Source organism: Capsicum annuum, chromosome 5 (genome assembly GCF_002878395.1).
Source record: "Capsicum annuum cultivar UCD-10X-F1 chromosome 5, UCD10Xv1.1, whole genome shotgun sequence".
In the NCBI taxonomy this organism is placed as follows: Eukaryota; Viridiplantae; Streptophyta; class Magnoliopsida; order Solanales; family Solanaceae; genus Capsicum; species Capsicum annuum.
The window spans coordinates 7,371,247-7,387,021 of record NC_061115.1 but is presented as its reverse complement, the minus strand read 5'-3'; positions in this window follow the sequence as shown (position 1 = coordinate 7,387,021).

Below are 15,775 nucleotides of genomic sequence, written 5' to 3'. Positions count from 1 at the left end.
ATTGAAACAAAGAGGGAGAGAGACGGGAAGGACGAGAGAGACACCGAAAGAGAAGAATTCGATTGTAGATCGAGTTTTCCGGCCACTGTTCACCAGAAAACACTTCTCTAGCTCTGATTTGACTTCGAAATCCATCAATAACTCGATCTAAACCATCTCCATTGCTGAAAATCAAGGTCGAGTAGTTTAAAACAATCTGAAATCGTCCTATTTTGGGATGATTCCGACCATTTTGAGTTCAATTTCGTCATGTGCGAGGTCAATTTTGGTCAGTTTGGTTTAATTCTGGTCAGTTTGGTTTAGTTTCAGCTCGTCAGGGGTTTGTGTTGAATACTCTCAAGTCATTTTCATGGATTTTGGTATTTGAATCGGAATGCAAATTCGGGTTTTGTACTGAATTGGTTCGTCGTTGAGGTTCTCTATTCGGGATTCCAAGTCCGGGTTCTCTTAAACATTATTATTATCAATAAATCTGTTCTTCGAAGGTCCATCTCTTGACTCTACTCTTTTATCTCGAAATAAGTTAATGTCATAATTTTGTGGTGTGGTTTTGAATATTTTGAGCAAAATATTAATTGTTGGTGTGGATGACTTGTATGCCTAAGTTCTAATCCTCGTTGGGTGTATGTGGTTGATGTTGGATTAGATAGTCAAAGAATTGGTGAATTAGTTTTGACAACGAAATTGGGGAAGATGGGAATGCAAAGTTGATAAAAATGAATATTATTGTGTTTTGATTCATCAATTGTTGTTAAATTTGAAATGGTTATTAATGTCATTGAACTTGATAGTATCATGTGTTAGGTCGAGAATTGGTAGGCAAATCTTAGGTTTGGGTAGGCAAATTTAGGAATGGTGAATTGTGGAATGTTTGGAATATGTGTTGAATGGTTTTCGTTACCGCATTTGGGTTTAATTGTATTATTTGGTCGGGGAATGCCCCGAAGTATTTGTATTATTTTATCCGGGGAATGCGCTAAAGTATTTTGTATTTGAAAGATGTTCATGGTGAAGGCCCGAGGCATCGGGTAAAGCACGGTAGCTTAGTTAGAATTAGTTTAGCATAGGTTTATATTTTTGCATCTTTTATACTTCGGACTGTATAATTGGACTGGACATTACATTTTGGATTGTTTTGTTTTGTTTGTTGTTTGATTGTTTTGCATGCTTTTGTGTGGTTTATACATTTCGTAGTGTCAAAATAGTCGATACACTCTACCAAGCGACCGTGGTTGAACCACGGGATCGAGGGGTGCCTAACACCTTCCCCTCGGTCAACAGAATTCCTTAGCCGGAGTCTTTGTTCGCAAACCAGTTTAAAGAGTCAAATCATTTTGAAAAGGATTTTCCTAAGGTGACTTGGCACACCCGTTTATGCCAAGTGACGACTCTGAGTTTTGAATATAAATAATCCTTTTTTTCGAAACAAATTTTCTATCTTTTGTCACTTTGATAATTAAAAACCCTTTCAAACTTAAAACAAATCTTTTGAATGTTGAAAAAGGGGTATGACAGCTCTGGCGACTCCATGATAACGCTCAATCTACAGCTCTCGTGGGAGTGTAAAGCGGTCGTTAGCAAATATAGAACCCAACCTGGGTTGGGTATCGATCCCACAGAGAATAGCTTGGCCAACAAGCAAGAGAAATTACTAGACTTTTAGTGCAAGTCTCGTAGGAAAGGGGGGATTGTAGTATGTAACCAAAACAAGAAGGTAAGAACTGAAAATAGCAAAATAACGAGAGATTGTCACGTGTGTTGTAAACAATGAGAATTGAGGCGTTGGGGTTATGTCCACCTTCTGAGGTATACGTCTCTATTGGCTATGAGTGTGTAGAGTCTTGACATGTAATTGCTTATAGAGAATTGTAGTCGATGGTAAATCCAAGCGTCTCTCGACCTAAACAAGGACTATTTCACTTTAACTCTCTCGAGCTTAAAGCGTGACTAACGGTACGAATTCTCCAAGAAGTTAGTCCAGGTACGGCACTAGCTTTTTAATAGGAAAGGGTGTCCTACTACCTTGACATTATCTCTTTTCCAGACAAATAACTTTTCTCTCGAACAAGTCAGATGTTAGACTGGCGTTGGTCTATGCGTCTTCTTTTCTAGACAAATAACCTTTCTCTCGAACAGGTTAGATGTTAGAATGGCGTGTTCTTGTGTTTGAACCGCAAAGAATGTAGATTTAAGATGAAGAGAATAATGATATAAGCAATATACTTGTCTTGAACTCACAAACTCATAGCTATAGATAGTAACTCATTCGGCTTCCATAACCCCAACTAAGAGATTTAGTTACCCATGAATGCGAAGGATATCACGTTTTGCATGGTGGATGGCGTGAATAGTAGGTGTTTGGCGTGTGGTTTTAGTGATTCCGTAGCAAGTAACGATTCTCTTGTTGTGGAATTTAAGAGTAGAAGAATGAAGAATTGAGAATGGGTTGTAGGAAGATGTCTTAATTGTAAGGAGATGAATGAATTGTCAGAATGTCTCCCCTCCCTTTAAAATCTCTAACATGATAGGGTATTTATAATACTCCTATCCTACTCCTACTAAACTAATAAAATAAATAACCAAATCCTAATATACTAATGAAATCCTTGACCCAATTGTACTAGGGTAAGGTTACAAAATTATAATCCAAATAGAATGATGAAACACATAACCTAATTGCACTAGGTTAATGTATTATGGCAAAAATCCAGCTTTGTGTCTGTAAGTCCCAAAGTCTTCAGAAATGCTGTTTTAGCCCGGGACAGATTTTCCATGCAGCAGATTTAGTCCTTTATGCGTCCAGCTCCTTTCCATCTCGTTTGTGAGCTTTCTTTTGCGTCAAGTAAGCCATAAATTGCTGTATTTTGCATCATTTATACCTGAAACTTTCCTAATCACATTTGTTAGCTCATTTACAGGAAAAAGGACTAAAAGTGTACGAAATAGATAATTAGTTCTCGAAACTAGGCTAAAATATGGGCAAAATATATTGATATAGGCGCGTAATTTCGCCTATCATCACTCCACTGGGTACTTGTTCAGATTTCGAGCTTATTTTGGAGTCTTATCGGCTTTGTTTGACACTATAGGTGTATAAACATTTTGTTTGTGTTATTTTGTGTTATTGTTTTATCATTGTGGAATATTTTCGTGCTCTTTGTGTACAGTATTTATCCTATGTGTTACCGCTTTTATATCTGATATCATGTGTCTACCCCCAGACCTTCTTTCTGCAACAAGTCCGTAGTACACGTGTTGTACACGACCTCTAGTTAAGTCACCCTTATTTTAGGGGGGGAGCCGTCGGTGTTATGGAGTAGGTGGAAAGCTGTCGCAGCCACTATCGACCATACGCTCCCCCGAACAGCCTTGTTAGTGAACCCCAACGTAGGTCATCCTTTAGGTCATGCTTATGTGTATCATATTGAGACCTAGCGGGGCCCACTTGGTCCTTTGTAGGAGACTCACCTCTAAAGCATCCCTACGTGCTAAATATTGCATCTTTGAGGATAACGTGGTCATTTGCCGGACTGATTTGGGAAAAACATGTTTTAGAAGTAAAGTGTGTGGGTAATGAAAAAAAAATAAGAAAAAAAAAAGAGTTTCGTAGTTTTTAGAGTTTTTTATGGCTTTTATTTTTCACAATTCCAAAATTCAAAAGGACTTTTTTGCCTTTCGCACTCATTTTCTCAAAAACATCAAAAAGATTTTCCTTTGTCTCGTTTAGCATGCATTCACAATTCGAAAACTTCAAAAAGATTTTTTCATTCATAGGATGTGTTTATAAAAGTAAAATGCAAAAAAAAAATGTTAGAAATTTTTTACATTTCGTATAACGAAAATACCAAAAAGATTTTTCTTTCATAGTTGTTGATGTCATTTTTCTGTGAAGTATCAAAATGAAAACTCAAAAATTTTTATTAACATGGTTCATCGTCTGTCTTTGGTCGTATCTCTTAAGTCAGGGTCTAGCCTGTTATTTAATCATTAATTGTCCAATCTGGATGAACTATGCACCCCTGATTCTCCTCTTTTAGGAGTGAGATACGTAGGCAGCCTATTATTGGTTCGGGGATCTTATTTGAAAAATTCAAAAATATTTCTTCACTCTCCATTTAGAGTAGGCATTTCATATACGTCTTTAAAAGAAAACTACAAAAAGATTCTCCTTTAATAGGTTCAAGTTTCATTTTCACATGAAATTCAAAAATCGAAAACTCAAAAAGATTTTTCTTTGGTAATCACAGGTTTCATTTTGTATAGAGATTTAAACCTAAAAAAAAAAAAGATTTTTGTCAATTCTTTTGACACTTTGTCTCAAGAAAGAAAAAAAAGTTTAAATGGCCATTTTGGAAAAACTTCACGAACTACGCACCCCTGATTCTCCGCTTTCGGGGGTGAGATACATAGGGGCCCTTCTAGGGTTCGGTGATTTTTTCAAGAAAAAAAAGAAGAAGAGGTTTTGAAAAATCGTTGAACTTTAACGCATTTGCTATCTCTTGTCCAATTAGTTTAAGGTGGTTGGTTTGTGGCATTTTGGCTAGTCCTCCATATTGCTCCAAGTCACAGAGAAAGTTATGGCCAACAAGGATACCGAGTTTGTTGTCACTAATCAGATAGGGAGTTTGGGGAATGAGAATGTAGGAGCTAATGAAGAGATTCAGAAATTGAGGCAGCAAATGATAGAAATGCATCGAGCTTGGGCTAATGGGTTGTCGCCTCCTCCATTTCCCGCAGATAATCTGGAATATCTTTCTAGTTTGCCTCCAGTGTCACATGCACAATTTTCTATTTTGGTCGACACGCCACAACATGCATCAGGACCTACTCCGAGGCAACAGTATCCAAACACTTCCAATATTCATTTCCTCACTCAATACAAAATTACCACATGCTCGGCTTCGCCTGCTATTCATGCTTTTGCAGCCCCACTCCCGTCTGAAGCTCCTGCTTTTAATATCAATCCAACGGTTGTGATTCCTCACTCTACAAGCGACCCTGTATTGAATATTTTTAGTGATCAGCATTACGCCCGAGCCCATATTTAAGTCGACTGGTCCTTACGACTGCCCTCAACTGCCTGAATTTCCTTCAAATACTGAGAAGCCTGTTATGACAGAAGAACAAGAGGAAATGGCCAGAAAATTGAGAAGTTTGGAACTGATTATGAAAAACTTGCAAGGACTTGGGGGGGGGGGGGGGACAAAAGTGTCTCATATAAAGATCTGTGCATGTTTCCAGGTGTACATCTTCCTTTTGATTTTAAAATGCCAAAGTTTGGGAAGTATGATGGACATGGCGATCCTGTAGCACATTTGAGATGCTATTGCAACCAGCTAAGGGGCGCTGGAGGGGAGGAAGAATTACTCATGGCATATTTTGGTGAGAGTCTTTCAGGTCTAGCTTCAGAATGGTTTGTTGACCAAGACATCGACAAGTGGAATAGCTGGGATGACCTGGCTAATGAATTAGTGCAACAATTTCAGTATAATATGGAGTTGATTCTTGACGAGAAATCCTTAACTAATATGAATAAAAAGAGTACTGAAACTTTCAGAGAGTATGCGATTAGATGGCGTGAATAAGCTGCTAGGATGAAACCGCCAATGAAATAAAGTAAGATAGTGGAGGCGTTTATTCAAGCGCAGGATGAAACATATTATCAATACTTGTTACCAGCATTAGGCAAGACATTTATTGAGGTCCTCAAAATGGGGGAATGATAGAGGATGGAATTAAGACTGGTCGCATTGTGAGTTTTGCAATATTGAAAGCAACTACTCAAGCAATTCAAAAAGGTTCGGGAAGTGTTGGAGGAAATAAGAATGAGGCAGATGCATCTGCTATTGTATTTGGACAACAGGCACGGGCAAGAGGACCATACCATCGTTACCCACGGGCTCAAACCCAAGTTTATGGCCAAGTTCCACAGAATCCTTCCCAAAATCCATTATATTCCATTCTTCCATCTCCATATCAAGTGTATAATGCGCAACCATATGTTCAAACCCCATCTTACTCACACTGGCGCGCGCTAACTCTGCCGAGTTATCCTCCAACTCCACATACATATCGAAGCCCTTCTAGGCCTGGTTTTCAATTTAAGCCAAATAATGAAATGAGACAGAAGTCGAGGGATAACTTCACACCCATTGGAGAGTCGTATGCAAGTTTATTCCAGAGATTGGTACAACAGGGCATGATCACTCCTCTCCTTGGGTATACTCCTGACCCACATTCAATAAGTTTTGATCCTAATGTACGATATACATATCATTCTGATGTTCAGGGTCACATTATTGAAGATTGTCGTGCTTTGAAAAGAGAAATTGAAAAGATGATTCAAGATAAATCAATCATGGTGCAGAACATTGACAGTGAGGAAATCTCTAGTCATGCTGATATGCAAACCAGTGGCTAAGATGTCAGGCTGAGCAATTGAGAAGTCACCTCTCTCCTTACTAGGAAGGGGTTTGGTAGCTTGTTTTATTTTATTTTATGTTCTCCGAATTATTTCAGGGTTTTAGTTCGGGATCTGTCTTATTTTGTCCTTTTGTTGTTTATGTTCAAACCCTTCTATCCTTTGTTTCGACTAAATGAATTATCTCATTTTTCTTTGTGTTTTAAATACGTGTTGTTTGTTTGTTTTCTTTACATAGTACATTTTGTGTTGACTCTAGTGATATGACATGCTAGTGAAATTTTCAGCCAGATCTTAAAATCCAGTTTAAGCATGAACATTGAATCAGAGGGTTAAAGTTAGAAAAAGAGAGCATATGAGAAAATAGATAGAGTGCTGAGACATTTGGTGACAAGTTAAGGTAATTATTTTGAGAATTACCAGAACAACTTGGTCATCGATCGGAAGGCAAGTCCTAATTAGGTCAAATAGTGGACGTGTGATCCCTATATCAAGAGAAACAATAAGATAAGCAGCTCTACGAAAGCATGAGTCATTTGATGTGAGGAATGTACACAAAAGGTGGAGTTTACAGAATAAGTAGTGACGCACAGACTCAATCTGCTTAAAAAGATGTCGCAAATAATCTTCATCTCTCACTCCCAATCGCATGTTATGTAATTGCATTCTCAATGATTGATATGATGAAGGCATTTCATTCTGCTATCCAAACATTGTGTCATCCTTTGTTTACCCCATTTGAGCCTTAGTGTTATTTTCTTTCATACCTCTCTTTGGAATCAAGATGGAGTAAGCAAAGTTCAAAGAATAGTGTTGAGTAAAAAGATAAAGTCAAAAAGTTACAAAAAAGAGACAAAAATGTTTCCAAAAAAAAAAGAGTGTCAAGAAAAATAGAGTTAGAAAAAAAGAATAGCAAAGTGAAAAGAGCGAATAAAAGAAAAAAATCAGATCAAAGCAAAAGAACAAGCTGCCAGAACTACGCATGACCTGATTCTCCTCTCTTGGGGGTGAGATACGTAGGCTGCCCTACTAAGGGCTTGGTCTAACCAAATAAATAATTTAGCGTCACCCAGTCAAAAGAAACTGTGGCATGAGTTAATCCTCATTGTTTGAGTCGATTCTAAAAGTTGTAAGTCCCCACCCCACTTCAAGTGTCGTTTGGGCCCCATGCCATCCTTTCTTTCTAGCTCTATCCAAAATCTAAGTTACAACCAAATAAAGAACTTCGGATCAATCTTTGAGAATGTTAAGGCTAAGCACGCAATTGATGTGATGACACATTTTAGGAGCTACTCGTTTTCCTCAGATAAGAAATTAGGAGAGAAATAAAAATGAGAGTCTTATCGGTGAAAATCCTCACGAGCACCATAAGGCGATGGTAAGTTGAGATAGATAAAAATGAGAGTCATTGGTGAAAACCCTCACGGGCACCATAAGGCGATGGTGAGTTGAGAGAAAAATAAGAGAGGCTTGTTGGCAAAAATCCTTCAATGTGCCACTAGCAGAATGAGCTCTTCGAATGCAATGGGTTCAAGCAAGTAACTTAGTTTCAGAGTCATTCACTCAACAATAATTGGTAGAAAGTTTGATGGAAAGATCAGGCAGCTTGATCCAAAATGCATGGCATAATCATTAGAGTTGACTGTCATTTTTAGATAAATTTTTCATTTCTTTATTTCAAATGGGGACATTCATTGTCTTTCCTTTCTTCTCTTTATTTTTATTTTTATTTTCTTTAGTTAGTTGTCCAAATAAAATTATTGTTATTTTTTTTCTCTCTTGTCTTTGAGTCAAGTTCGTGTCAAAACAAGTGAGAAAAGATCTCAAAACTGGCTACCAGCTTCTTCAATTGCACAAAGCAAGACAAAAGGGCCAGCGCATGCAAAAGACATGATTGTGAGCCGAAATAAGGCATAAAAATTTTTGTCAACAGACAAGTCTGGGAACCCATGGAAATACCAAGGTTCAAAGGGTGTATCTGAGGAGCTTGGGAAAGCTGAGATACTGTGTTTGTCTCAGAGTTACTCTTAATAATCTGAGTTCGGGTCAATGATACAGCAAGTCAGTGACATATTCTAATGGATGAAAGCAAGATTAAATGTGACAGGGGCAAGAGCGATTTCCACAAAAGTCAAAGCCACACACCAACCACCATGTTTTTAAACTAACAAGTTTTCTTTGTATGAAATAGAAACACATGCTACCTTCGAATCAAGGATTTCAAAGCCTAAACATCAAGGGACGTAATATTTTCACTTCTACAAATGCAAGAGGCAATGTTGCTGCACATATTTGGTATTCAAACCCATGGTAATTCAAGCGGCATTTGTAAGGAGATGCACTTTCTTGTTTTGATAATTCTAGCAACATTTGTAAAGAGACGCACTTCCTTGTTTGGGTAATTCCAGCAATATTTGTAAGGAAACGCACTTTCTTATTTGGTAAATCCAGCAACATTTGTGAGGAAACACACTTTCTTATTTGGTAATTCAAGCGGTATTTGTAAGGAGATGCACTTTCTTGTGTGGCAAATTCAAGCAACATTTGTAAGGAGATGCACTTCCTTGTTTAATAATTCAAGCAACATTTGTAAGGAGATGCACTTCCTTGTTTGGTAATTCTATTGGCATTTGTAAGGAGATGCACTTCCTTGTTCGGGTAATTCGAGCAACATTTGTAAGGAGACACACTTCCTTGTTTGGGTAATTCCAGCAACATTTGTAAGGGGACGCACTTTCTTGTTTGGAAAATTCAAGCAACATTTGTAAGGAGACACACTTCCTTATTTTGATAATTCAAGCGCTATCATAAGGAGACGCACTTCCAAAGGAGACACACTTCCTTGTTTGGTAATTCGATCGGTAAGGAGACACACTTCCTTGTTCGGGTAATTCCAGAAATATTTGTAAGGAGACACACTTCGTTGTTTGGGTAATTTCAGCAAAATTTGTAAGGGGACACACTTCCTTGTTTGGACAATTCAAGCAATATTTGTAAGGAGACACACTTCCTTATTTTGGTAATTCAAGCGCTATCATAAGGAGACGCACTTCCAAAAGAGACGCACTTTCTTGTTTTGGTAATTCAAGCAACATTGGAGACGCACTTCCTTACTTGGGCAATTCGAGCAACATTTGTAAGGAGATGCACTTCCTTGTTTGGACAATTCAAGCAACATTTACAAGGAGATGCATTCGTTGTTCGAGTAATTTAAGCGGCATTGGTAAGGAGACGCACTTCCTTGTTTTGGTAATTTAATCGGCATTGGTAAGGAGACGCACTTCCTTATTTGGACAATTTAAGCAACATTGTAAGGAGACACACTTCCTTGTTTGGGTAATTCAAGCAGCATTGGTAAGGAGACACACTTCTTTGTTTTGGTGATTTAAGCGACATTGGTAAGGAGACGCACTTCCTTGTTTTGGTAATTCAAGAGGCATTGGTAAGGAGACGCACTTTACTGTTTGGGTATTTCTAGCAACATTTGTAAGGAGACGCATTTCTTTATTTGAGTAATTCAAGCGGCATTTTGTAAGGAGACGCACTTCCTTGTTTGGGTAATTCAACCGGCATTTATAAGGAGATGCACTTCCTTGTTTTGGTACTTCAAGTAACATCTGTAAGGAGACGTACTTCCTTGTTTGGGTAATTCAAGCGGCATTTGTAATGAAGCGTACTTTCTTGTTTTGATAACTCAAGCAACATTAGAGCCCACCCTAAGCACAAGGAGAATAAGTGGAAAGTCAAGAGACAAGGTGAAACAATTGAAAGTCAAGCAACAAATTGAAAAATTACAAGTCAGGAGCCTGCCTGAAGAATAGGGTGATGAAACTCAAGTCAAGAGTTCAAAAGAAGCTGCATAGATAAATCTTTTGTAATTTTATTTATCTTTTTAACTCTTGTAATTTTTTATTTTTTTGATGTAATGACAGAGCCGCGATCGGAAGCTCGATAGGACCTCACTCGACTCTCCAACTCGGTATAGTCCATCTCCTTCCAATCCTTTGATATACCTGTCACTTGATTCCCTCATAACTTGGGTAGGTATGATGTCCTAAGTCAAGACCTGGTTTCCCTCCTTCCTCTTGCTTCTTGCTTTTGAATATAGGTCGGGATAAAATTCTATCTCGTTGTCTACTTCTTTGTCTGAAAACACTGCGTGTTTACATTCAAAGAGGGCATGATGTAGACACGTAATTTTGTCTCTCCGAAAGATTATTTTTCACCTTTTTATCTATCCTACCGTGTAACCTCAATCATGTAATTATTCCCCCACAAAAATACAAAAATAATAACTCCCTAACAAATTTTATCCTATCCTAACCCCCTTTACACCTAACCCCGACCCCTCCAATTAAAAACTTACACCTCACCTACTACCCCACCCCTCTCACGTGACCCTCACCTTTTTCTTTTCTTGTCCACAAGCATATTCCCTTAACAGAATTGAGAAAATGAACTTTCAAGGAAACTTCCATATGCACACCTCACTCATGAACCCCAATATTTTTTCTTTTGTTTTCATTTTTATCATGCACACACAGCAACTTGGGAGGGACCCACGGAGGGAGGATTCCCAATTCCCATTCAATTTAGAGGGACCCACAGAAGGAAAAGGGCTGGGATTTTCTTGAATTCAATATATACAAATACTGCCAATTGATAGAAGGGGGGAGGGGATTCCAGAAAAGGTCATCTTCTCGACCAAACATAGATCGGACGCGATTTCTTTTCTTTCCCCTGGGGGCTCTTGATCTTACCATCATCTTCATCGAGAAAAGGGGAGGATAAACATATTGTTTTGAGCAAAAACAAGAGGGGATGCCATTTTTTGGCCTTTCCTTTCTTCTAGTTCGCGACACACATATACCCACACACCCAAAATCACATACCCGCATAGAAACAGAGAGGGAGAGAGACAAGAAGGACGAGAGAGACACCGAAAGAGAAGAAGTCGACTGTAGATCGAGTTTTCCGGCCACTCTTCACCAGAAAACACTTCCCTAGCTCTGATTTGACTTCGAAATCCATCAATAACTCGATCTAAACCATCTCCATTGCTGAAAACCAAGGTCGAGTAGTTTAAACCAATCTAAAATCATTTTGTTTTAGGTTGATTCCGACCATTTTGAGTTTTATTTCGTCATGTGAGAGGTCAATTTTGGTCTGTTTGGTTTAATTCTGGTCAGTTTAGTTTAGTTTCAGCTCGTCGGGGGTTTGTGTTGAATACTCTCAAGTCGTTTTCATGGATTTTGGTATTTGAATCGGAATGCGAATTCGGGTTTTGTACTGAATTGGTTCGTCGTTGAGGTTCTCTATTCAGGATTCCAAGTCCGGGTTCTCTTAAACATTATTATTATCAACAAATCTGTTCTTCGAAGGTCCATCTCTTGACTCTACTCTTTTATCTCGAAATTGGTTAATGTCATAATTTTGTGGTGTGGTTTTGAATATTTTGAGCAAAATATTAATTGTTGGTGTGGATGACTTGTATGCCTAAGTTCGAATCCTTGTTGAGTGTATGTGTTTGATGTTGGATTAGATAGTCGAAGAATTGGTGAATTAGTTTTGACAATGAAATTGGGGAAGACGGGAATGCAAAGTTGATAAAAATGAATATTGTTGTGTTTTGATTCATCAATTGTTGTTAAATTTGAAATGGTTATTAATGTCATTGAACTTGATAGTATCATGTGTTAGGTCGAGAATTGGTAGGCAAATCTTAGGTTTGGGTAGGCAAATTTAGGAATGGTGAATTGTGGAATGTTTGGAATATGTGTTGAATGGTTTTCGTTACCGCATTTGGGTTTAATTGTATTATTTGGTCGGGGAATGCCCCGAAGTATTTGTATTATTTTATCCGGGGAATGCGCTAAAGTATTTTGTATTTGAAAGATGTTCATGGTGAAGGCCCGAGGCATCGGGTAAAGCACGGTAGCTTAGTTAGAATTAGTTTAGCATAGGTTTATATTTTTGCATCTTTTATACTTCGGACTGTATAATTGGACTGGACATTACATTTTGGATTGTTTTGTTTTGTTTGTTGTTTGATTGTTTTGCATGCTTTTGTGTGGTTTATACATTTCGTAGTGTCAAAATAGTCGATACACTCTACCAAGCGACCGTGGTTGAACCACGGGATCGAGGGGTGCCTAACACCTTCCCCTCGGTCAACAGAATTCCTTAGCCGGAGTCTTTGTTCGCAAACCAGTTTAAAGAGTCAAATCATTTTGAAAAGGATTTTCCTAAGGTGACTTGGCACACCCGTTTATGCCAAGTGACGACTCTGAGTTTTGAATATAAATAATCCTTTTTTTCGAAACAAATTTTCTATCTTTTGTCACTTTGATAATTAAAAACCCTTTCAAACTTAAAACGAATCTTTTGGATGTTGAAAAAGGGGTGTGACACCACCATTATTATTCCACCCTATGGCAGGAATAACTAATGTTGATGCTAACTATTAATCCTGAAAAAGCTTATTTCAAAATTAGTAACCAAACAAGAAAGGGAAAAAGGTGCGAAAAATATCTTTACTTTGATGAAATTTGCAGTTACGCGTTCTGAACTTTGCGGGGATTTTATGACCCCCTTAGATTGTTTTACCATATTTAATTGACATATTTTTGGCACTTAAAACCACTGCGTGTATTTCACGCACAATGAGCGCGTGAGAAAAAATGTTTGATAAGAGGCAAATATATGCTAGTTAAATACGATAAAAGATAGTCTAGAGGGATCATAGAATCCCGCCAAAGTTTAGGGTGCGTAATTATTAATTTCGTCTAAATACAAATATTTTTCGCATATTTTTCCTAATGAGAAATAAAACAGTTGCTGAGTTTTTATCAAAAACTATTCATGTCTGTCCAGCATACCAAATATATAACTCCTTTAACCAAAAATAAAATAAAATATATATTTATATATATAACTCGAAATTGAATGCCTTATTAATTTAACTGCCAGAAATTAGAGGACCACATTGTTCTGTATATTAGCCTGATGGGAGTAGGTACAAATATGCCCCTAAATTTTAATAAATGACACAGATATATCTCTCGTTATACTTTCGGTACATATATGCCCTTACCGTTAATGATAAGGTACAAATTTACCCTTATCACTAACGGTAAGGGCATATGTGTACCCAAAGTATGATAAAAGGGTATATACGTATCATTTATCATTGTTCGAGGGTATATTTGTCCCTTTTTTATTTTAATTTTTTATTCCAAATAATCAATCCAAACCTACTAATAGATCCAATAAACCAACTACCCCACCCAATCTATTTTAAAACCCAAGAGACGCCTATCTAACATACACGTTTTTTTCACACCTACAACGATAACGCACAGAGATTACTCAATTCGATCCATTAATTTATCATGTTTATTTTTTTCATGTCCTTACAAGAGTACTCTATTTGTCCTATTTTAATTATATATTTTGAGAACTAAATATATCAAAAAGAACTATGTATGAGGTTGTAGTTGAAAATCATTACAAATTTTTATTTTGTATTAAAAGTTAGCTTGAATATTTTTTGTGTTAAAGTGATTGTTGATTTAAAATGAAGGAAGGTTTAACTAAATAATCATCTAACAAGCAGCAAGGAAAAAAATAATCATAAAAATCAAAATGAAATAATTTTAACAAAAAGAATAAGCGTGAAAATGAAAATATGTAATAAAAAGACACTATTAATTGTCATGGTGATAATTTTATTTCACGAAAAAAATTAAAATATCAAAAGAGTCCTTGAGAGGACTACCAAAATCTCAAGATCTCATCATATTGTATAATGTTGGCACGAAATTACATGTTATGATTTCTATTCTTTAATATAAACATTGGTCCATAAGTTTAAATTTTTCAAAAATTAAAATCTATAATTTTAAATTTTACAAAAATAGACTCATGTTTGAAGTGAAAATATTGTCATCAAAGAATAGTTAGTTATTACTATTATTAATTTATCGAATTAATTAATCTTTATAAAATTATATATAAATTTATTTATTAAAAATATAAATATAGAATTTGTTTTTTATTAAATATTATTAATTTTTTAATACATCAATAACTTATAATAATTAATTAGAGATGATATAGTAAAATCATGGAGCAAGTAGCTGATGAAGCAGGTAGGAGTAGAAGACATGTTGACGGAGAGTTGCCTGCTTCCCTAGCCTTTTCCTCTTATTAGATAGTACTAGAGGTGCAAGGCCCGTGTTAGAACGGGCCCAACGTTAAGTTATTTTTACTATGTATAGTAAATTAAATTGATATTAATTCGGATTATGAATTATAAAACATGAATACACAAAACATATTAACTACGTGGTAGTATTTTTCAAGGAACCAAGTCTTACAAGATAATTATATATAACTTACTCATATAAACAACAAAATTCGATGCATTTAAAAGTTTATATCTTTAATCATATGATCGAGATTTGCTACATAAAGTAGAAAATTTGAGATTAAAATTGATACATAAGACTTGACATTTGTTGTATAAAATAGAGAATAATTGTTGAAAAAGATAAAGAGTTGTCTAGTCATTGCATATTATATCACATGTGGATTGCAATTAATAAACCACATTGTATTCCCTTACTAAGCCGCCATAGACATCATTTGCTTTCAATTTCTCCTTCTCTTTTATTTGTCCACTTGTTCTTTGAAGTTAAACAAATTAATATTTTAAATTCAAATTTTAAGTGTTTCAGAAATTATATAAAATAGAAAATTATAAGTTACCATCTTTCATATTAATTTAAATTATTTGACTTTGAGAACACGATAAAACATACTTATGTAGATATTTTATTGAACTTTATTTTTGTATATATTCCTTCCATTAAAACGTGGAGTCGTTTGTTAGAGCGTACAAAAATAATGCTGATAGAATGTATTAATAATGTTGGCACTAATAATGCTTGTATTAGTAATATTTGTATTATTTATGCTAATATTATTTCTTATACACTGTTTGATGTACTGTATTAGAACTTGCATTTTTCAATTTTGATATGTTTAAACAAAAGTTGAAAAAAAAAAGATGGACTGCATATACATACTAAGATTTATCCGGAATCTAGCATGAACTCAATATATGTTTTTTTGTTTCAATTTTTGTGACACAAATTGAATTTAGATAATCAATCATACTTTTAATATGTTTTTAGATATTTTAAGTTGTTAATATTGTAACCTATAATATTTTTGTGTAATTTTTAAATAATATATGTTACTCTCTCTATTCAAACTTTTATGGCATTGATAGGCAATTGTATTTTTAAAATAATTTAAATTATTAATTATTGTGATTTATAATATTTTTTT